At 39.8% G+C, this 25,002-nt stretch overlaps 1 protein-coding gene across 1 annotated transcript in view; it reads left to right on the forward strand.

Moving 5' to 3' along the window:
- The first annotated feature begins 14,703 nt into the window (after positions 1 to 14,703).
- LOC101472029 (plexin-A2) overlaps positions 14,704 to 25,002 on the forward strand; it is an 85,453-nt gene continuing 75,154 nt past the window's right edge. The window contains exon 1 of the mRNA XM_004547488.3: positions 14,704 to 15,013. The gene's annotated coding sequence lies outside the window, so the exon portion shown is untranslated. The remainder of the gene's footprint in view (positions 15,014 to 25,002) is intronic.

A 25,002-nucleotide genomic window follows, 5' to 3' on the forward strand; every position in this document is an offset into this window, starting at 1 on the left:
CAACAGAACAAAAAGCCAGCCAAGACAGAACTTTGAAAGCCTGTCAATAAGCCTGGAGAACTATCTCAGAAGACTACTTAAAGAAATTACAAGAAAGCTCCCTGAGAGAGCTCAGAGTGTGTTGAAAAATGGACACAAGAAACACTGACTTTAAAGCTCATTGGAATTATACAAGCTCTGTTTTTTCTTTATGCACCGTATTGCCATCTATGCTTTCACATGTTTAACAAAAACCACTGCACTCATTTCCCATTTTCATTGCAAAATATAAAGAAACGAGGTGAGGCTCAAGACTTTTGCACAGTACCCTAGATACAAAAAAATCACTACCAGACACACATCATGTTTTAGGAGTTTGGTATCTTGCTCAAAAACCTTTTGACATGTAGACTGGAGGACGCGGCTATCAAATTACCGACTGTTCAACTAGTGGACAACCTCCTGAGCCACAGTTGGGGAAAAAAAGCCAAGACTGAAACAGTATTTATGCCTAGAGGATGCACTCGTGAGCCTTTGATGCTTTTCAGTAAAATGTTTTGACACAAGTAAGCATGGCCATAAAGTCTGGCCTAAAAATTCAGGTTCTCTTCAAAATTAACTGTGAAAACTTAACAACGTTTTAAATTTAGTGCTTTTCTGTAAAATTACTTATTTCGTTTAACACTTTGTTTTTGATATTCGCATTAGTCTCAGCTGTACTTTTTAGGTTAGTGTTAGTGAATGTGAGTATGCTGATCTGCTAATCTAAGGTTTATGCAGAAGCAACACATGCATGCTAAATATCAACAGCCTCAGTTTTCTGACAGTGGTTAAAATTTAGGTTGTTTGTACTGAAAAGCCCCCTGCCATCACCACTAATTAGTGATGATTAGCAAAAAGAATATAAACATCTAAAATGTAGCTCAGTCTTCTGTCTTTCTACAGGCAAAGATGAAGTTTATACCTTAAAGTTTTTCTTTGTTTTGTTTTATATATTAGCACTGAAACAACAATGGTTCTTCACTGTGAAAAAAAGGAAAAAAAACAGGGATTGATGCTGAGGCACACTCTCCCTCTGACTTGCTTCCTTTTATTTGCTCAGCCACTGTGCAATGATTTCCTTTGCCAAGGCAGAGACACTGCACATTAAACTCTATTCTGAGCACAGGCTTCATCCACCCTGTGTATTGTGAAAGAATCCAATAATAAGGCTGAAAGTGAGAGAAACCCTGCAGAGATCTAATCAGTGCTACGCATTATACTGTGCCAGGGTCCAATGTATACCCAAGTCAAACTCATCAGCAGCCATTTTCAGAAACCAAATTATGAATTATTATCACTCACAGTCTCCGGTACACTCCTTAATGCGCAAATTAACTAAAATATCCTCTGACATTTGTGCTGAGGTTTCAATAGACGACACATGGAACATCTCCAGAGGGGCAACTTCTGAAATCTCGCCGAGCTCATGGTTGAATGGATGCGATATACAGTTTCATGCATTTTCACCTTTTTTGAAACACACTCACTCACCGCATCTTAGTTAAAAATACAGTTTTGTATTTCCTCACATTAATTTGCAGCCTCAGGGAAGGTTCCACTCAGTTCCTGCTGAATATTTTGCCATTTTTTAACTGTGACAAGAAAATGCCAATTTATGGAGCACACAAAATTACTTTCATCCAATAAGCCAGATGCAAATGAATTCCAGTAAAGAAGGTCAAACATATTCAAAGATTTTCAAAGCCCTCTTTAATAGAAAAAAAGCTGGATGTTGGCCTAAATGTGGAAGTACTCTTAAAATACGGTGCACAGTGTGATAAGTAAAGGCTCGCAACGCATTCCTAATGCCTTTCACTTAACCTGCCAGATAGCAAAAAAATGGGCTTGGATAAATTTGTCATGAATGAAATAAAAAGTTAATTTATTTGCTACCTGCCTGACTTTTTATGAAAAACTCGTGGATAAACAAGGCTCAAATGTGTGCAATGGGCATAGAACCAGAGTGATTTGGCTTAAAATGTGCATCCTGCTCCACAGGCTACAGGGAAGTGCTGAGGGGGCTGATCACATTCTGTCCACCTGTTCGCAGAGGGAATGACCTCCAGGAGCAGGTAGACATCCCAGCAGGTAAGTTACTGCTCAAGCCAAGCATGCAGGTAATGCACAGTTGAGTGATGAAGCCCTAAAACCCAGAGTGGGGAAAGAGGAGTGAACTCCAAACCAAAATTAAAACTAAAAGACAAAGAGACCACAAAAAACAAGCTAGATTAAAAACAAACAAATACAAAAAGATGAGTTTGTGTAAACAAAGGTAATGACATCTGCAGTTTTCTATATGCACTCGCTGGTCACATTATTAGGTACACGTTTTGAACTGCACGTTAACACAAATATCTAATCAGTCAATCACATAGCAGCAACATCTAGGCATGTAGACATGACTAAGAGAACAGCTGAAGCAAAACCATCTCTAGTGTTTAAAGAGAATGATCCAAAAATGAGAAAAATATCCAGTGCAACAGCTTTCTGGGTTAAAATGTCTTGCCGATACCAGAGCTCAATAGCTGAAATAACCACTTGTTATAGCCAAAGTAAGCAGAAGAGCATCTCTGAATGGTCAAAACATCAAACCTTAAAGCAAATGAGGTACGGCAGCAGAAGAGTGGCCTGGGTGGGTGCCACTTTTACCAGTTAAGAACAGGAAACTGTGACTACAATTTGTATGGGCTCATCAAAAGTGGAGAAGAGACGATAGGAAAAATGTTTCCTGGTTTGATCTCAATTTCTGCTGCAACATTCAGAGTAGTAGGGTCAGAATCTGGTATGAACAACATAAAATAAAGCATCTATTCTGATTTGTATCAATTATTCAGGCTGGTGGTAGTGATGCCATGGTGTGGAGGACATTTTCTTGACCCCTTAGCAACAACTGAGCATAGTTTTGGTGCCACAGTCTGCCTGAGTAATGTTGCTGACCATGTCATTCCCTTTAGGAGTGTATCACAGTGTATCCATCTTCCAATGGCTGCTTCAAGTAGGATAAACCACCATGTCACAAAGTTCTGCTAACTTCAACCTGCTTTCTTGAACATGGCAATAAGTTCACTGAACTCAAATATCCTCCACAGTCACTAGATATCAATCCAGTAGAACAGTGTAATGAAGAAAGAACACTGGTGATTAAATGTTCTGTCATATTGATCAAAGTTCTTTCAAATCTTTGGATTTTGTGCACATAGAAGGGTCTGGATCGCAGAGGATCTCGGGATTGATCAACACTTTCTTTGTGATTTGTTGCTTCATTGACACTCACAGGTAATTCTTATTGCATACTCTCGAAGCTGAGCTTCAATGGATAACACTCAGTCGCTGTGACATTTGTGTTTAGTGCATTTTCCTTATCTGCTTCTCCACTGTAACTCAGTAAATATTCATAGTATGGAGGTAAGTTTTCCATGGCTTCAATATACTAAAGTTATTTATGAATAAAAGTCAAGACCACCATTATCATCGCTCTCTCTGGTAGTTCAATCAGTGTCGGGGCTCATTAATGTGATAGTAAGTGATATGTATCATGATGGGGACAGCATGGTTGCACAGTGGTTAGCACTGTTACCACACAGCAAGAAGGTCTTGGGACTCTCCAGGTATTTCAGCTTCCGCTGACAGTCCAAAGACATGCAGTTAGTGGTGTTAGGTTAATTGGTGTTTTCTAAATTACCCATACGTGTGAATGTGAGTGTGAATGGACAGACTGGCAACCTGTCCATGGTGTACCCTGTGCCTCTTGCCCCATGGCAGCTGGGATAGGCTCCAGCACCCCATGTGACCCTGAATTAATTGGATGGATAGATGGACCGGTGGATGAAACTATGCTTTGGAAATGTATTTATTTTTATACCTTATGAATTCTTATATTATTAGACTTGTGAGAAAGTTAATTGAGGGAAATCTCGGTTCTACATACATGTAATCCTCAGTAAATATTGCATGGTAATGATGTTATGAAGGAGAGTAAGGGGAAAGATGCTGTTTTTGCCTTAAAAGGGTGAAAATGTATAAGGAATCAAAAATAAGATAAACACTCTGTTCCTAAAAACAATTAAATGTGGCTGGAGGCATTTAATGATCTAATAATTTAGATTAGATTAATAGAAACCCATAAAAATGTTCGACTTCCACTTTTTCTTAGTTTTCTCAATATTTACAGTATTGATTTGCTGCATTATAAACGCTGGAATAAATGGGAAGCTGCAAAATGTCAGCAAATGTCAGCTGATGAAAATGCATGACTGATGGTTGAACTGTGTGTTTTCATATCACATTCACACACAATTGGCTCTCACTGTCTGCCGCCCTCTTCTTCCATCTTCAGCGCTACGAGACATCCTGCAAAATACCTTCAGAGTTAATGACGGTAATAAACTGAAGATAAACACTGAGCTCTTATAAACAGAGCACAGAATTTCATTTACTCACTGTTGTAACTGAGGAAAGGGTCAATTTACTTCCAATTCAATCAACGGAGGTGATAACATTCATAAAGGAGGAAACCTTTCTCTGGTATTTCTAGTCTGCCAGAAACTTGTGAATGAGGTCTCAGTCATGACTTTATAATTTGCAGATTTAATTTGATTTGTGGATTGAGTCTATAATACAGGAAACTTGACACATCTCGTCTTGCAGCAATTCCTGAAATAATGTTTTTGTCTGATTTTGTTGCCTTGTTTCACCTTCAATGACATATTCATTCACTTTATATTAAACTAACTGTGTGAACACATTTACAGTGTCCTTGGCAGGTCTTTCAAAAAGACGGCTGTGAAGAAAGTGAAATAAAGCCTGTAATAAGAGTTAGAACTCTGCATTTATAAGTGTACTTATCCATAAAGCTTACTGATAATTAGAAAAATCTGCAATACAGTTCACCTATCCACACATCTTTTAAAATTTTTAATAAACTTGAACTTCAATTTTTAAGATGCCACAAAGAACACTTATTTGATCTACTTCAAACATGGAGGGTATATTGCCGAGGACCCAAACCAGTGCAGTGCTAAGTCTGAAGTGATTTGCATGAGTAGTTCTCATGTTGGGTAAAAGTAGTTCTCTGTTATCTTATGTGTTTTTCCTGTGAGCAGTATTTTAAGGGCACAACAACTAATAAATAAAATTTAAAATTACTGTATAAGAACATAATGCTTCAATTGAATGGCTTTGATTGATAGAAAGGGGGATGGCATTTGTAGGGAGGTAAAATTTATCAATTGGTGGAGAAAACACTTTAAGATATAAATAACGCCAGGAGAAATTATTGTGACAGCGACCTGGTTTTTGGCTTCAGCTGGACCCTGGAAGTCAACAGGTTTCAGTCTGAATGTTGGAGTTAAATACTGCTAATGTGGTTCCAGGCATTATATAATGACACTTCCAGACTAAAGATCCTTCAGAAAAACTTTGCCTGAAGCAAAGGCAGAAAGACATTTATTGGACTGTGGAAGTGTCTAATAAGGCGATAAATTACACCTTGCATTTGCGAAGCACAAAAAAAGAAGAAGTCAGTGTTATGTTCAAAAATTCATTCAGTGAAAATTACAATGAAAACTGTCATTACTATCATTCCAGAGGACATAAATACCATTTTTATGCAACAGTGTCTTGAATCTTTTTCTTCCTGTTTGACATGCCTCGGATTCTGACAGCTTGAAAACCACTGGACTGACACATTTGTTTATCTGTCTTTATAAAGCCCTACAAAGACATTAAAGCATCCCCAAGCCACTAAACCCAAATTTGAAATTTAACTGTATTACTTTGGTTTGAGGCTGGCCAAAAAGTTCAAACTTTGACAGAATGTCACTACTCTGATAGGCTAAAGCAGACAAAGACAGAACAAAAACTACACAACATCTCTTTTTATGCTTTTATTAAATTCTAGATGTTTAAAGTATTGCTTTATTGTAATACTTAACTTTGTCCTCTCAGTTATTTTATGTGGATATATTACACAGAATACACATGAGACTCAATACACAAGTGTCAAGATTTTATATATTGCTCAATGGATATTTTCTCTCTCTCAGAGGAAACCCTAGAGATGGTTATGCAGGAAAATCGCAGAAGCTCAGCAGTTTCTGAAGTACTAAGACCAACCTGTCTTTCACCAACAATCATACTATGTTCAAAGTCACTTAAGTCACCTTAAATCTTTCCTATTCTGATGCTTACTTTGAAATTCAGCAGATACTTTCCATTAACAAGAAGTTGAAAAGAAGTTGTATATACAGTTATTACAGTGGAAGCTCATGTTAAACATGGCCAACGTTTCAAATGATGAGGTTAACACATGTAACACTGTAAGCTAAAAACTCAACCTTCAGTTTTTTGTTTTTTTTTCGACTCTCGCCTCTGTATGTTGTCATTGAGACTGGATATCTTTAATATGGTCATCTCAGAAACACTGCTCTGGGTGTCAGCACAGCAGATCCAGATTAAAAGATAAATAAGAAGTGTTTTGAACTATGAAAGAGAGTTGCCAAGGAGGATTCAATAATAAAATATTGATTTAGAAATTAGTGTAATTCTTTCCAAATCAATATTTTAGACCAAAAAAAGGTCATTTTTTGACTTGCTGCATGTTGTTCTGTGTATAACAATTACCAGCACTAAAGATCCCTTTGGGTTAAAAACTTTGTGTTTTAGTCTTCAGTTCCAAATAGTTATAATGCTGTGTAAAATGTAAATAAAACCAATATTCAGTGATTTTCTGATCTCGTAAACTCATATTTGATTCACAATATCAAAAAAAGACGAGGGTCACAAAAGGTTGTAAAAGTAATTAGAACCTAAAATAAATGGCTGGACGAACATTTAAAAAGTAATAACTGGGTATAAAAATGTTAAAGTGCCAGAGTTTCTCAGACATAAAGTTTACCAATTTACAAAACAAAACAAAACAAAACAAAACAAAACAAAACAAAACAAAACAAAACAAAACAAAACAAAACAAAACAAAACAAAACAAAACAAAACAAAACAAAACAAAACAAAACAAAACAAAAAACTGCATCTACAATTTGTGGGCAGGAACACCTCCAGAAATCAATGTCTGTGAACACAGTTCACCGTACCGTCCACAACAGCAGGTTAAAGGCAAGGTAAGGAAAGGCAAGTTTATTTATATAGCTCAATTCAACAGCAAGGTGATTCAAAGTGCTTTACAGAGACATTAAAAAAACCAAAACAAATAAAAAGCATGATTTAAAATGAAAAAGAAAAGGAACAGTAGATAAAAATCAGTAGTTGAAATGTAAGTTTTGAAATTTAAGCTTAAAAGTAAACAGTGCGGTGCGGTGCTTTATTCAAATGCAGCTGAGAACAGGCGAGTCTTCAACCTGGATTTAAACTGAGTGTTTCAGCTGATCTTTAAAGTCTATCGTCTGACAGACAGGCAGCCAGTGTAAAGACCTCAGAGCTGGACTGCACTATCATGCAAAGAAGAGACCATATGTGAACATGATCCAGGAACATCACCGTCTCCTTTAGGTTAAAGCTCATTTATAATGGACTGAGGGAAAAAATGAAATTTGAAATTCTTTAGAATTAAACGTAATCCCAGAAGTAAACATGCAGCATCCATGTTTTTGGAGAACACGGTCAGTGTTCTCCAGACTAAAGAGAAGACTGATCATCCAGCTTGTTATCAGTGCTCAGTTCAAAAGCCTGCATTTCTGATGGTATGGGTGTGCATTAGAACCTATGCAATTGACAGGCTGCGTTTGCAGTTTAGAGCAACATATGTCTTTGTCAGGGAAGTCCTTACATGTTTCAGCAAGACCGTGTCAAATCACATACTGGATCTATTTGAACAGCACACCTTTGTAGTAGTCATTTAAGCTGGTCTGCCTGGAGTCCAGTCCTTTCACCAATTGAAAACATTTTGCATACAATGAAATTAAAAAAACGACATTGAAGACTCTGAACTCTCTAGCAGTGTCAATCCTCTACTGTTGTTGTCGACTGTTCTTAAAAGAAGAGGGGATGCTACACAGTGGAAAATTGAAACAATCATTTTTTCCTAGTATTTTTTGGAGTTGAACCATTTGATGTGTTTTCTATTGTGAATAAAATGTGAGTTTATGAGATTTGCAAATCATCGCCTTTTTTATCGTGGGGCAATCGTGGTTCAAGAGTTGGGAGTTCGCCTTGTAATTGGAAGGTTGCCGGGTCGAGCCCCGGCTCGGACAGTCTCGGTCGTTGTGTCATTGGGCAACTTCACCCGTTGCCTACTGGTGGTGGTCAGAGGGCCCGGTGGTGCCAGTGTCCGGCAGCCTCGCCTCTGTCAGTGCGCCCCAGGGTGGCTGTGGCTACAAAGTAGCTTGCCATCACCAGTGTGTGCGAATGGGTGGATGACTGGATGCGTAAAGCGCTTTGGGGTCCTTAGGGACTATACAAATACAGGCCATTTACCATTTTATTTTTATTTACCATTTTATTTTTATTTACATTTTACGCAGGAGCCCAAACTTTTGTGGAATTGGGGTTGAATCACCAGATAAACAAGCGCCTTCTTGTCTATGAGAGCATCCCGGCTTACCCGGTTTGTAAATGTAAAACTTGGCCTCTCCACTCCTTTAGCGCTATTTGGAATCAATACAAAAAGAAACAGCTTGTGTGAAAAATCAACTGAGATTGAAAGGAGCATCATGTACAGACTTCACAAATAAAACTCAGGGAAGAAGATGATACAGCCTGAAATGCTCAATTGATGAACTACTCGACTTTCTGAAAGTTTAATACAAAATCACTACTGGAATCACCACAACAACCTTGACATTGAAAAAGATGTATGCCTAAATGAGCTGATGGCTGTGTGTTTGCAGAGAGATTTTTTTTTATGAATAATATAATTAATTCCTAATCTAAATGCATAAAGTCATTGTTGTTGAACAAGGAAAGTGATTGATTGAACAGAACTGTGTAGAAGCATCAGTGCTTGTATTCTGAACACAAATTTCTCATGGGTAGAAAGAAAAAGGTAGATGAAGTCAAACATTTTCCTTATGCAAAGCTTGACTAATAATTCTACAAAATACATGATTATGTTTTTAATGTTAACTGTGCACAGGCAGCCTCATAAATATTGACAGGAAGACTTCTTTTGGCTTTCATCTAATCTCCTTTTTTCAGGTTTATGTAAATCGACTTTATCATTTGGCAACATGAGTGAGAGATCTGTGTTGGCAGCTCAGGGTGCAATCTGGTCCTGCCAAATGTAGCCATTTTTCATCAACACTACAACAAGACCATCAGATTCAGTGACCCCCACCACGTTACTTCTTGCAGAGCAATAGACAGCATGAAATATGGATGAAACCACCATAACGTCACCCACGGCCAGTGAGGTTCTGTTATGAAGCCTTGAGCTAAATATTTTTACACTCGGCCTTTTGGCTGTTTTGAAATTGGGCGTTTGGAGGAAGGGGTGGCTCTGACTTTGAAACTGAGGACAAACAGACCAGCAAGCATAGCCTGTATTACCCTGCATTCTGACTCTAAAAATTATTGTGATTTATAAAATGAACTAAGCCCATAATATCATCACAGCAAGAGAGCCAAAGGCCATTTTTACCGTATACTATGCAACTAAAAGGCTTTCTGCAATCAGGGGCTATAACCAACTGAGGCACTTCTGTGCTAGCTTCACTTTTCAGACCTGAAATCTGCATCCATCCTTTTATACCGTCTATGTCTCTTTCACTAGGCTACATTATAATAGCTCCATTACCTTGTGTTTAAATCTTGTGTTTCAGTGAAGGTGCCATATTGCCACAGGTTAGCTGTGCCTCCTAACAGATGAATATGGAGGTTGGAGGTACACTTTAATATCATTACGACTCACAAAATTTATAAGAAAAAAATCAGGTGGTTTGGTTTGGTACTTAATTCTGAGAGAATGTTCCTGATTTTCCAATGGAAAAGTGGTCCTTGGTCCCTACTGGTGATAGCACTTTGAATAGAAATCTGAAAAAGTCCCTGGTTTGAAGGCTTCTCTCAGCTTCCTCTAAATATAAAACTGGTCTGACGGAAACAGCCATTTAATGTTTTTACTTTAAACTCTGTCCTTCTTACTGTTCCTTTGTTTGTTAAGCCTCCCACTCTTAGAAGCACAGTTTACACTGATAACGGCAGCTGATTTACTTTTTAAAATACTAAGGATATTTTTTGAAGAACTGGGCCTTTATTTTTGATAGATCTAATAAGGAGGCTGCTTCCTTTCTCTTCCTTTCTCTATTCAGCAGCTGCAGGAAAACAATTGCCACTTGCAGAATGTCTAAGTAGCTAGCAAACTAATTAAACTGACATGCACTCCAGTGCTAGCTCTAGATGACATTTTATATACATTTATGTTTACTGCATGTCACACTCTTTAAAATGACAGAATAAATAGATTTTGCCCGATGAAAGCAGTGAGACATCATCGGGTCGCCTCATCCATAAGCTCTGGTCTTAATACTGACACTTCTGCGCATTGTCCATCAGTCATGATATCAGATGGTGGACACATCATTTAAAAAAACATTTGCTGCCACAGATCCGTGAGCTTTGCCACTTTCACCAAACTATATTTTTTGTCTCATCAACAGAAGAATCAGAAAAACAGTTTTATTCAGGTGTTTGTCCTTAATCAAAATAAAAAAAACAAAACAAAACTGGACCTTCCAATGTGATAACATTCACATTGTACCAGGATTTTTTGGTTGTAAATAAAAAAAAATGTTTTTAAAGTATTTCACCATGAGGAGTAATACCCAGCAGATGTGCTGAAGTATTACTGACAGGCCATGATAAGCGATCGATGTTTTGGTGAGGACTTTAATGTAGTGTTAGTTGTTCGCAGTTCCCTTTTCGCTCCTTTTGCACTCATGATGTAAATAAGAAGTTCGCAAAGCTCAAAGTAGACTCTTAAACTGTTAACCACCGAGGTCTTCACCTGCTTGTGAGCACATTCAGCGCAGTAGATCTTCAGCTTAGGTAAAATCTTTATTTAGTATTTTTCTCTTGGCTCTTTTAAACAAAAGTGCAGTGCAGGAACAGTTTTGGTCAGATCTCTTTAGGCTGTATTTAGTTTAATGCACCTGTAAAGGCAGTCTTGGCCCTGATATCCACTGGCTACATCTGAAGCGCACCCCCCCCCCCCCCCAAAGAAAACCCCAAAAAACTGCCCGTTGGCAAAGTCAGCAGACTAATCAATGGATTCCCAAATTGCATTTTTATTTTCCAGGTCCACATTTTCTCAACCACACAAAAAAGTTGCCGCAGCAAAAATCTTCAGTCTGATGTGAAATACAAACCTGGTTTGACTTTTCTTTTGGATGGAAAACATCTGTGTGAAACTATTAATATAGACAACCTCACAGAAAAAAACACCTCTAAGAGACGTCTAAGGAAGAAAAAGTAACTAGGGAATTAATAATTGTTTTCCATCACGAGCCTCCTTGTTATGAATGTGACATTAGAGTGTGGAAATGATGGATGTGCTTTGGATAAAGCCTGGTGTTTATATGTGACTGTTTAGGCAAAATGAGGGATATGAGGGCCTCTCAATCCTATTCTTTGCACAGTGAGGTGTAGCGGTTCAGACTGAAAGGTTTTAATGGCTTTCAGTTGTTATTATTCTGTGTGTTATGACAGCTTGATTGGGCCTGCGGTTGTCTTTCATTGCCGTTCCATTTGCAGAGCTTCGTGTTGTTATGGTAATTTCCATGAAGTAGATTGCATCTAGCTGGCTACTCCACTTGGGTCCTGTCTGTGAGAGAGGCCCAGAGCCACAGCATAATGAACACATTAGAACAATGCCAGAGTAAAATATCACACACACCAGGCACACTTGAGTCCTTTCACTGACCACCCCGGTTACCTGAGTAACTAATTGCAATATTGATGAAGCTGCAGATCACCATTTTCCAGGAGGAGGTGTGATTTCATTTGAATTTTTACTCATTTCACTAATGTCCACAGGCTTGCAAGGATCCTGCATTGTCCAAAAGTTTACTCTGTGTGTCATAAACAAGGCCAAGGCTCATGTTTGAGAAGGGTTTGACTTAACAATGCAGGTACTTTATACGATCAGCCCATCTGCTAGCTGTGCCTTCCTGCTGTGATATTTAGGCAAATATGCACGTAAGTTTGTGATTTTATTATTTGCTAAATAAAGGTTTTTGCAACTCTGTTTCCTATTTCTCCTTGCCTTCTCATAAAATACTAGAAGACTATGAGTTTTATGCTGTAAAACCCATTGATGCAAAATTGTGAAACTCACTCTCAGCATCTAAGTGTGCAGACAGAGATCAATGCATCCCCTTTACTGCTTCTTCAACTTTGAGTTGCTGGGGACCTGTAGCCTGTAACTGTTTTATTAGTTGTATTAATGAATATTGATATATTTTCTAATTCCAGCGCTCTTTAGTTTTGCTCAGCTGAATCAGATATTATGTTGTCTTTACGTATGGTAGTCTCCTTCAAGACTTCTTGAACTAAAAAGCTAACGTCTCCCTCTCTCTCTCTCTCACTGAGTTTACTCCAGAGATTTGAGTGTGTAAGTGCGGCTCTTGAAGGAATGATAACGTGGATTTGCACACCAGCTTGAAAACTAATTCACAACTGCAATTGCCCTTGAATTAGACCTGTGGAGAACAGATAACAATCTCCCACATTTCAGTTACACACTTACAGTCTACATTAAAACCTCAAGCAACCTTGAAAAATACCATAAGCCATCCATACAGGCATGGCTCATCACACATATCTTAGTATTAACTGTAATTACACATCACTACTCTTTTCAGCACAGGTGACATCTCCTTTACTGTTTAATCTACCTTTTTTATATGATGAAAAGCAGGAGAAACAGAATGTAATATTTAAAAATGAATTGTTGGATGCAAACATGATCAGACAGGTCTACAACTCTGTCCTTCAACATAAAGCATTTTGCTACAATCTGGATGTGAGCTTTTGGCATATGAATGGTAACGTTTATAATTCTTTTATTTTCACAGCCATTTATGAAGCTTTCATCTCAACAAGTTTAGACTATTATAATTCACTTTTCACCAGTCACAGGACCATCTTCTGGCATCATCTCATCTAAAAGCCAGATGCCACACTTTTAACAAATTCAAAGAAATAAGACCCCATCGCTCCCATTTTTGCTGCACTTCTTCAGAACTGATTTTAGACTTAAATTAATTAGTTAGCCCATTTCAAATGCTCCCGAAGCCTTACAAAAAGAAATTGCTCATTTTCTGCTTAAATCCTACAGCTGTGGAACTCTTTATAAGACAAACTGGAGTTTGTCGAAAGAAAGTCTGTTATTGCTCCCCTTTTAAGTCTGTTGAACACATCTGTCTTTATTGTAGGCTTTTGTGTCTTCTCACTTAAATCTGTAGCTGTGTGCATCTGTATTAACTCCCAGCACAGTTTATGTGCATAAATAGCCTCAAGTGTAAGTTTGTATATTTGTCTTTGTTTGTGTTCAGACTTGTGTGTTTGCTAATACAGTATGTGTGTGTATTTGTGGTGTGTGTGTGTGTGTCACAGAGGTTCGTTAACTCGTGCACCCGACGTGGGGCCAGTGAGGAATAACTGCCATCTGCTCAGGCCTGAGGGAGTCCGCTGCCCACCCAGAGCTGCTCAGCCCTAACAGGTAGCCAGTGTGACATCTCAAACTCATCTCCAAACCACCAAACAGCAAATAATGAGGAGCAGACAGCTGGCCGATGGACGCTGCATGCCCCCCTCCCTATCCACACCAGAACCCCCCCCCCCCCCCCCCCAAATGTCTACTGAGCTTTTCAGCAATATGGGCAGGACAATGGTGATAGTGGGTTTGGATACATGCTGCACTAGATCCTTATTGTTACAATCATATATTTTTTAACCTTTATGGTTTATAACGCTTAAAAAGGCTTAAAATGAATGATCTTTGCTAGAGCTCTGAGACACACACACAAAAAGTGTGGCCACATTATTAAGCCTACAGATGGCAGTATTTCAGCTGGAACTTGTGCAGGCTGCTGTGAGCCTTTATATCAGCCAGTGAATGAAAATACAGCACAGAGAATTTGCTCTAAAACATGTGAATGCTTGCATTTCTTAGAGAATCACACACTGAGCGAGCGGGCCTAACGAGCGAGTAAACCGCTGCAACACAATTCCTTTTCCCATCAGAAGATGTGTGAATACATGATTCAAAATATACAGCCCATTTGTGCACATGGAAAGCAGTCATTTCACAAATGTATAAAGATCACAATCGTTTGACAAATAGGCCTATTTTGGTCGCTGACTTTATCTCCGTCCTGTGTGCTGTTGATAACACGCAGTCTAGGTCCAATTTGAATGGAATTGTAAGCGCATTTAGAAGTCGGCTCTTTACCAAATGTTTTGACGACTTTTTAGAATGAATCATTGTCAGTGTCCATCTCCACTGATGAACAAATGCGCAGGAACTTTTATTCGTCCGCTGGAAAAAAAAGACATAGAACAGGTATTGCAACGCGCCCAAGTTGTGCCAAAGGATGACGCGACGGAGGTCGGGTCTAAAAGCGCACATTGTACGTGAGGTGCAAGTGAACTGATGGGTGACTTCATGTAGCACCGGCATCCACACAGAGAGTGAGAGAGAGAGAGAGAGAGGGAGGGAGGGAGAGAGGTGGAGATGGGGTTGTATGACAGCCTGTTACAGAAAATGATCAATCCCTGAACGAGGCGGGAGGGTCACTTGATATCGTCTCCTTCTCAGCGGCTGACAGGGAGATGCTCACTGCTGTCCAGATGACTTTACAAGCTGTGCGTCGCGTCTGCGCGTAGAATAAATTAACCGGCAGTTTATCTCGCTGTATTTGTCGTCCACACTCATTTAGCTCACTGACTGACTCACTGACTGAGACGCGGGACGTTTCTCCCAATATTCAAGCGAAATAACCGGATCTGCGCTACTCATGAATGAGTCTCCTGCTATTTCAAGGTGAGTGGGCTATCCTTTGGTGTTAGCAGCTGAGCGGCAGCTTGTAGAGCAGCTCTGCATTGTGCAGAAGGGTAAAGTTGTTAGACTTCACGCACCTTGGACGCCGTGAAAAGACGCGCAGCGAGCGTGAACTCCGAATGGCGTTATGATTTAGAATGCACGTGTTAATTGGACAAATTGCGGCTCTGCTGACCACCTGTAACAACCAGCAGATGTGGGCTGATGTTCTGAAAACAAAGCAACTGTAAATGCCTCAGCTTCAGTACCAATCAGATCCTCAGGCAAGAGCATTTCTGTATTAGATTTGATGGGAATAATCTTCTTATCAATAACTCTGCTTTACACAAAGCCTGCGAAAGCCACCGGCTTGTGCAGATTTTCCCAAAACTCTTTAGACATTTAGATTATTCTGGGCAGTTCATCAGATTATTGGTCATCAGGAGAATACCAGAGTGAAGTATTTAGCCTGGAGACAGTCAGCTCTCCGCTGCTGCCCTGCAGCCAGAGCTCGTGCTGCTTTGGCAGCCAGGGCAGAGCAGAAGCCACTGGGATGCTGATAAAGCTGGGCAAGAGCTGAGATGAAGCTTGAGTCTGAAAGAACTAAAGCACACACAGCTGCAGCGGTGCCAACTACAACAATGCTGTTCACTAAGTGCATCTTTGTTTGAGCTCTCCTCTGTATGGTGGTTGAGGGGGCGAGGAGCGGTTGTAGTTGGATTCACGGCTCTTTGACTCTCACCCCTCATGCAAACCAGATGAGCCCTTCTTCTCCCTGTATGCTCTTTCTGGTCTGGCTTATCTGGCCGGCCAGTTGGACTAGCTTTTATTCTCCTGGCCCCTCCAGAGTGGGAAAAGCCTCTCGTTGAGAGAGAGAGATTGGCTTCTCTTTTAGCATGCTCTTGCCAGTCATGCGCTTCGGCATTTTATCAGTTGCCTGCTAATTTTAGAATTTAAATGAATCTCCACATTACTTTTCTCTCTCTCTCTCTTGCAATTGACAACAATGAATGAAACTAAGGGTTTGGTTTATGATGATTCCTATTCTTCTGAGGTATAGTTGAGGATTACCCACTCCTAACTCCTCAGCTAAGCCATTTTAAAGCAAACAAAAAGACATACTTTGTGTCTTACACGATAAAGCTCTGTCTGAGATTTGTATTGTGACAGTAACACTTTCCAAGTTGCTGAGGATTATCCACAGTACTATCAGTTTTTGTGGGAACTATGTTTGTTAGGAAAACTGTAAAGAAAAAATACAAAATAACCGGGATAGAATTTCTGGAAAAACAAGTTACTATTGAGGTTTTCACTCACTGCCCAGATTTTAGGGAGTAAGTGAAATTTCAGGGGAAGATTTCTAAAAGTAGTGATATCAGTTAAAAAAAGAACGCTCATAAGTTTAAGAGATTAAACTTTGTTTCTGATTAGGTAAAATTTAAATTATATTTTAACTTTTTTAAGAGTCTAAAAGTAAGCCAATGGGGAAAAAAAATCAATTTTATTGGCAGTTTGATTTAATTGATCTATACATACCATTTGATGTAACTCCTCCATCTGTATTTGTAGTGGTAGTTTCTTGTACTGAGGAAATATAGGTGAATTATTCTGGAGTCTTTTGACCCTAGAGGCAATGTTGGACCAGTGTAGGTGAAGTAATTTAGAGCATCTGTCTCTGTCATTTTCACCCACAAGCTAGGAGTTAAGTGTTATCTCAGACTTCTACAGAGATTAATGAGCTACTTTATGTTTGAGAAGATAAGAAAAAAAGAAGAGGGATGCTTTATTACTACACTGCAAAAAACAGCTTGTGATTTAAAACAACTGCCAATTCAATCTGTGACATTGATTTTGAAGTATTTTCAATATCAGGGAGTGCAGCGTGGGTCAGAGGCAAAGGCGACGCACAGTTGCTCCAATAATACATCAGACGAATTAGTGTATGTAGCACACTTACACGGTGTGTGAGTGCACAGCAGCTCACTGCTACTGCCCATAGCTGGAGACCCCCCACCTCCAAGTCTCACCATCTCCACCCACCGCTACCCCCGGTTGCCTATGGAGACACTGATTAAACACGACTGTTCAGATGCTACAGCCTGCGGAAGAAGACGTCGAGCCTGCAGTTTGTGTGTGTGTGTGTTTGCACGTGTATACTGTACGTGTGTGAATGTGCGTGTTATACGTGTGCCTATTTACTGGTGCGTCTTTGCATATGAGTGCATATTTGCTAAGAGGAGACATAAAGAGAGGGAAGTGTGACGAGAGGGCTGCGATAACGGGGAGGAGAGCAAACAGTGATATGAAATCGACACTGATGAGAGAGAGAAAGGAAAAAAAGAAGGAAATGCAGACAGAACAAAATACTGCAGATGAACAAGCACAGCCAATGTGCAATTGTCCTTAGTCTTTACTCTCTTGCTTCCACCTTTCAGGCTTCATGCTTCCACTTATTTCAGTGTGTGATCCAGGCCTGGAGGGAGGTGCATATACAGTACATGTGGAGAAGAATAACCTTACAGGGTTAGACAGGAGTGTAAAAAGTGGAAATAGCTAGGTAGCAGGGGTGAGAAGGTCTAATATAGGAAGAGCGAGGAAGAGAAGTGGTAAAAAAACAGTGGAGAGGAGAAGTGAGAGGGAGGAGAGGAAAGTGTGCAGCTCACCTGCCAGATGGCAGCTTTGGCAGCGCTCAGCATGCAGTGATGGCGGTCTTGCAATATGGCGCATTGCCTCCAGATTGTCACACTGTTGTTGATACAAACAGTGTAATAACTTTGCTGATGTGTTTGTTTTGCATGATTTCTTTGGCACTTCTGTATTTAGACAGCATATGGCCATACAAAATAGATGACAAAGTTAAGTGATGTCACATGAGTTTTTTTAAATCTGAAATGCATTGACACAAGTTTATCCGTTTGTAATCGGTTTTCTTATATTACTCATGAAATTCAGTTTAATGGCTCTGAAACCGCTGGGCTAAAAATTTTCAGATGTCTGAAAAAGCATTAACAATAACTGGAGAATATTATGGGAAGTACAGGAACCAGTGTTTTCATAACTTGGGTCATATAATGGATCACAAACATTAGGATATCTCGGCTGCTTTTGTTGTAACTTTTACAATCGCTCTTGTGCTAAATTGGTGGGTTTTCTGCCCTTTGAGGCAGATATTCAAGCCAGACTTTGGTAATTTCACAGCACATCAGTTTACTTCATGTAGCTTACATACAAAATACCTAAAACTTGCCATTTGGTAAAATTTGGTTATGTTATTATATCTTATGGAACATGGAAAGAAATTGGTCTTTATGTGTTTGAGCTAAACCCATGTAACTTCACTTTAATCCATCTCTTTCGTACCATTTCAACAAACTAATCATACTCGAATAACTTCTAAAACATGGCTTCTTCGTCTTTCTTCCTTAGTTTTGTGAAGTGTTGTAGTGTAATTATCTATCACCCAATATGAAATCTGAAAGCACAAAGAAGCCACTATGACATTTGTGGTCTCTGGCAGCTCTTTGACCTACTGTTATTTTAAGATATATTTTTGAGTTTCAACTTAAGTCTATGGATAATAACTAAAGATGATAAAGGCTGCTACAGATTTTAATTAAGTGTTTGACAGGTGTAGCATCCATCCATCCATCCATCCATTCTTTCCTGCTTATCCTTGTCAGGGTCACGAGGGGCTAGAACCTATCCCAGCTGACTGGTGAAGCGACGGCTTTAAAACCAAATGTTTTAAACATTAATTCAGCCTTTAAAAAAAAAAGAAACATTTCTTTACACCTTTAAAAAGGTAAAACATAGGATATTTGATGTTTGTGATGCTGAGTACTAAAACAGTTGAACTTTGATAGATGGCTCAGGGAAAGCCTGGGGTGTGGTATCATGCCCAGGGATACTTCTACATGACTCTACATGTCGACTGAGGCAAGCCAACCCCAGTTCCTTGCCAGTTCTCAAAAAACAAGAGGCTGCTAAATGATGTAAACAGAGGTTTCAAGATTATATAAAATAAGTCTGGCACTTCAAACTGGTGTTCATTAGGGTTTCAGTAGTTAGCACTTGCAGTTGTCTTTTGGCCTTTGCATGTCACTGTGGATTTTCATCTGGTGCTCCAGTTTCCTCCCACATTCTAAAGAAACATATAAGACAGACTAGCGACAAATCCAGGGTATGGGGTTTTGTAACCCTAGTTAGATAAGGGCTTGAAAAATGGACAGATGGCACCTTAAACCAAATTGGACTGAATTATGAAACACCATCACCATTACAGAACACCGTCAAATTGCTCTTTTTTGCCACCTGGGAAGACAGAGTATTTGGGTCCACTTTGTAAAAGCCCTGTCTTACAAAAAAGTAAATGACTAATGTCTGGAATAATGCCTCACAACTTTAAGTGATTACATCTGCAAAATTGTCCTCACCAGGTTATCTGCAACATGTCATAGAAGTCCAGACTGTCTGGACTACATCTAAGACTGCTGTATAGTGATCAGCCGTTGGCAGCTACAAACCAGGTGGGACTGAGCTTAATAGACTTGGAGTATTCAATTTTAATTTGACAAGCAAATCCTATTAGGAAGGGCAAGTTGAGACGAAAGGATACTGCATTATTCCTGCAGGAGTTGTGATAAAGCATTAAAAAAAATGTAACGCATTTGCCATGAAGTGAATTTCTATTTGAGAGAAATTCACCTGCATTTGCAGTTTTGGTAAAATTCTAACTCACTTGGTTACTATACTTCAAACCAGGTTATTTCTATTTTTGGACATTGAAGACATTTCTGTGACTCTTCTCAAATTCATGTGAGAGGCTCAGGAAGTAGGATAGAATTTCTGACGGGTAGAATTAGAAAGAGGCCGGGCTGGATTGACCATAGAGTCTGACTGAGATAATCTGGGCAGATGCTTGTATTTGTACAGCTTTGGGGTGAATGGCCACCAAAGGCCTTATTTGCACTGCGGATTAAATGTTAAATGGGTTTTGGAGTAGCAGATACTTAGAGGGAAAGTTGTTGTATAGTAGAACATGCACCATCTCTCCTCCTCTTTCCTGTTTTACTCTCCCTGACTCGCCGTCTATTGCAGTCTCCTCTTGCTCATAGTGATTTGTCAGCAGTCGAGGTAGCAGCTGTTCCTTTTGCATTGTAATTTCTTTGATCGTAATTATTCGTGCCAGCTACCTCCAACCTTGGCATCTCCCACCCCACGAAACCATATGGGCAAAGCGGGAGGAAGCCGAGGAAACATACAGGCTTCTTTGGAATAAGTTCTTTGATTTCTGTGTGCAGTGGTGTGGGAATCATGGACATATGTGCTTCACAGCTTCAAATGTAGTCTGCATCACTGTGTTTGATTGCTTTTTCCCCATTCATACACTCAGTGAGGTCTAGTTTCTGCCAAATGTAAAGTATTTTCCTTGTCAGGTCTCCTTGATTTATGCATGAGAAATCAATATGGTCCTGCACATCTGTAGAGTAAGTCAGTCGGTCTGAGGAAAATATAGCTTTGCTTTAGAGAGAGCAATAACAACCTGGCCAAAAAAAGAAGAAAAAAGGCAGATATATAAGTGCGAACAGACAATAAAGCCATCCCTCTGAACATAAAGCTGGTAGTTAATATATATTATCTTATAGTACAAATAACTAAACAGGTGAGCTGTTCTGTATTTGGTCCCCAGTCTTCATTTCACCATCTTCATTGTCTTTGTGCGGGTGCAGAAAGATAACTCCAAAACCTGATCAAACACACCTGTTTACTCCTCGCTCTGAGGCGATGTAGGTTACCACTACAGGCGCTAGCTGTGTGGCTCCAGAAGAAAGACAGCTCACTCTGTCTTCCTATGCGATTGCTGAATTATAGAAGACCCTCTATTGCACTTGAACTGCATGGGTTTTCATCACGGCGCTGGAGGTCACTTTGTCTTTCCCCTGTATGCTCATCATATATGCAACACGAGGGCCTCAGCAGTTGAGATGAGCCAGCTTGAGGTCACCATTAAGCAGGGAAGACCAACAACGAGATTTATGGAAGAGGAGACAGAGCTGAGAAGAGGGAAGGGTGGAGAAAGGCATGCATGGTTAAATCTGACTGTGGCAGCAGTGCCCTTCATCTGGTCCCTGCTCTTAACAGCAATTTCAGATAAAGTACTGTATCTGCATGTATAATGCATATGCCCTGAGATAATGGAATGCATTGCAGAGGAGGCTGCTGACTGTGTTGTGGTGATCTGTTGGAATTGGTCCCCTATGTCACATTTACAACTGCCCAGGTTCTGCGCAGCATCCTGCAGTTATTAGAAGCCGAGCTAGTTGCGATGACATAGTGCTGTTTTACTGTCCCCCACGGACATCCTCCACTACTCTACCATCAAGAATTGTGGCTGGCTAGAGAGTCCTAAAGCCTGTAATATCTGCGCTGGCCAATAAACTAAACAACAAGCACGGAGAAAAGGAAATAATTGTTGTTTTTTATTATATAAAAAATGCTGGGACACGCAGAGGTGCCAGTCGAGCTGCCAATGAAGCTAAATGAATTCACAGCAGTTTGCAGTGATTTCCAGGGAACAATTGCCTCCCAAAGTGTTATTGCCATTAGTCTAAATACTGGTTTTAAGATTGCCCCCTTCCAACTGGGCAAAGTGCTTCTCTTTGAATTTACATTGTAGAACATAATGATAAAAATTAACCACGGGCCAACTGTCATAAAATTTGACTGAGCAATATCAAAGTGAAGATATCCTGTGGGTATCTGCAGTGTGAGCATCCAAGCTACACATTATGTCCTCTGAGGCTCGAGTCTGTGTTTGGGTGAGGGGGGTTTTGAAGGCGGAGCCTATTGCCCTGGGCTTACCCTCTACAACACTGTGTCTGATAAAACACGATGGGCTGAATAGAAAACACTGCTTTTCTAATAAACTCCACCGGTCCCTTGTGATTCATTATGACATTCATTTAAAAGTCATTGTTAATAAAGACGGCATTTTCATGTCCTAATTCCCCGACTCATCATTGTAGGTACCAGCGACAGCCCCTGGCTCTGGCTTGCTGGCTCCCTCCTCCCTTCTGTGTCTGCCATGTTTGACCTACTTCTGTCTCCACAACATTGTAAACAGATCTACTAATTGCCTTCATTTATTCATTTGGAAGTCAAGTTCTGTTGCGACTGGCGCCCTTTCAGCCCATTCATGTGTGATGTGTACAACTAGCCCTCCCCCCAATGACGGGCCTGTGCGTATTTGACGAGAACCCCAGTCAAATGTATCCCATGTGGGTTTATATACTACAATCTCAAACGTTCAGAAGAACTGCAGCCACATATTGTCCAACTCCAAAATGATGTCCTATAAGAAACTTTTAAACTTCTATCAGCAGCCTCATCAGCACAAACCTACAGACACAAAAACCCTTCACGCTTGTGCACAGCCCGCTTGTAATCATAAAGACAGAAGCTGTTATGACTATTGTAGTTCAGACAGTTTTCCGCCCCCGTGGTCTTATACTGTTATTGGCTTTGTGCAGCCTTATAAATCTAGGCCACACAAAACAACAGCGACAAAAAGGAAAAATTTTTTTATCACCTCTGATGTGAGTGACAATGACTCCTATTGTTGACTAAGTGTGAGCACCGAGAAGTATCTTCTGACCTTTAGAAATATCATGGCGCAGTCTGTCGACAGTGTTCTCAAATCTATAATCCAAAACATAAACAAGATAAACCTGAACACATGCTGCTTGTGCTAAATCTGTCCTTCTTTAAAGTGTAAAAAAAATCCTCTTGTATCATCTTGCTCTGAGTGTTTGGAAAGGTAACATCTCCAAAATGTGAATGCTTTGCAAAAATACGTAGCTACCAGCAACAGCCCCTGGCCGAGTGAGCTGTGATGACAAACATGGATAAGAATGTTCAATTTAAGACTTCAACATAAATGTGACTATTAAATATGATTGTGAACAGAAAATCAAAACCTAATTTCCCTAAACAGTTTACTTTACAACATTTATAGGCACCACCTCTAGCCTTATATTTCAGGCCACTTGTTGTTAAACCTCTCATCCCTTTAGTTTGAGAAGCTTTGTCTGAGGGGTTTCCACCACTTTGCCTGCCAGACCATCTATAGTTCCAGGGAATAATGTATTTGTATTACATCATTCTTGAAGATAAATAATTTATCTCATCATCCTATCATCATCCCATGTTCTTACAAATACTATATAACCAGCCTAAAAGGCTTAGTTTAGCTATAAAGCACAGCTTTAGCAATTCAGTGTTATTGGTTGATCTAAATTATCTAAACTTAATTAAACACGGTGAATTCTTATTAAAGCATTTTATCGGGAAATGTGTATTTTAATACTTTTAACTTCATGTCAGTTCTTTTTGTGATGATCACAATTGCGTTTTAACACAGTATCGCAAATCAATTAAGCCTCTGCCTACAAAGCTCTTCACTACTTCACAAAATATGCAAATCTTCAAGAAATAAGGTTTCCACATAATATCTTATCTGAATGTACTACAGTACACATGAAAAATGCTGACAAAACATATCTTTATGCTGTCAAACTTGAGCGATGACTGAACATGATGCACATACTAAAAAAGAAGAGAGCCCTCTTTTAATTATTTCATCTCAACAGCAGTAACCATCGCTTCCGTCCCGTGAATCATGCTTAACAGGGTGCTACAGAAGCTATGACAGCATTTCGCCTCAATTAAAGCTGAACCAAAAGGATGGATTTGGTTCCACAGATCTTGATCCAGGTCAAAGGGTCGTGTTTGCGGAGCACGAGAGACTGGCTTCTCCCTCCTCTGTGTTGTGATTGGTGCCCGCTGAGAGCTCACGTCCCCAGAGGCCTCAGCAAACCATGTTCCTGTGTGTGAGTGTGAATGAGTCACGTCTGGGCTGGAGCGTGTCTGAGTGGCGAGGCGGAGAATTCAGCAGGGAGGACTGCGCAGGGCGAAGAGCTGTCTCTATAATCCAGGGTAAACACTGAGCAGCATGACTGCACGCCTTAGACGTGACCAAAGCCGGCAGAACAGAAATGGATGAAACGACGAGGCTGCTGCTTGCCTGCATGCCTGCCCAGCTCCGTTTGCCACCAGCACTTCCTTAATTTCTCTTCGTGTTTTTCTCCCCTGTTTTGTAACTCCTTTGAGGATTTCACTGGAGACTCTCAGCACTGAATTAACCTGTGGGTATCACTGCTGGTGTCTGTTGTTTAAGGTCAAGCCAGACTCGAGCCAACCTCTGTAAATATCATTTGGTCTGCTATTTGCTGTTAGACCTCAAGAGCGATGTCTTATTTATTATTTCCAGTTGAGGAAAGGTCATCACTTGAGTTTTTGATAAGATTAAAATGCATATTACACCAAAGGTTTTAAGTTGGAAGTTTGTAGAGTGAGTTCAAGCAGAGAAATCCAAAGCAGAGACAAAGTAGAGACAGCCCCAGCTGAAGCACAAAAATCCCTTTTCTGTGGCAGCTCAAGAATTCAGTCACATTTTTCTAACTCTGCAACTTTCAAGCAGCTCTTAAGTGCATTACTTGACATTCCATTATTTAAAAGACTACAAAAAGAAGAAGAAAGATCTCGGGGGAAAAAGGCTGTACTTCAAAAAGTAAAGTTTCGCAATTAGCACTAGTTCATGGTCATTGCTGAAAATAAGCACATGAATCTTGTTTATATTTCATTTTATCCTGATGCTTCATCCTCCAGTATTTCAATCACGCATGAGTACTGATTTCATCAGGTTTTCAGGATAAATGAAAACAGAAACTGGTTCATGGGCTCATCAGCTTGCAAAGCAGATGATCTGAGGGATTTGCAGAAAGAATTTGCTGGACAACATTTTGCCTTAAATAAAGATGTAAATATTAGAGCCAACATGTCCTGCCAAATCTAGGCTTTCTGAGAACTAATAAAAGACATGTTTTTTTTGTGTCCAGTCAGGAAAAAAAAGGAAAGACTTCTCTGTTTTCTAA

The sequence above is a fragment of the Maylandia zebra genome, linkage group LG5, assembly GCF_041146795.1.
Source record: "Maylandia zebra isolate NMK-2024a linkage group LG5, Mzebra_GT3a, whole genome shotgun sequence".
Classification (NCBI taxonomy): domain Eukaryota; kingdom Metazoa; phylum Chordata; class Actinopteri; order Cichliformes; family Cichlidae; genus Maylandia; species Maylandia zebra.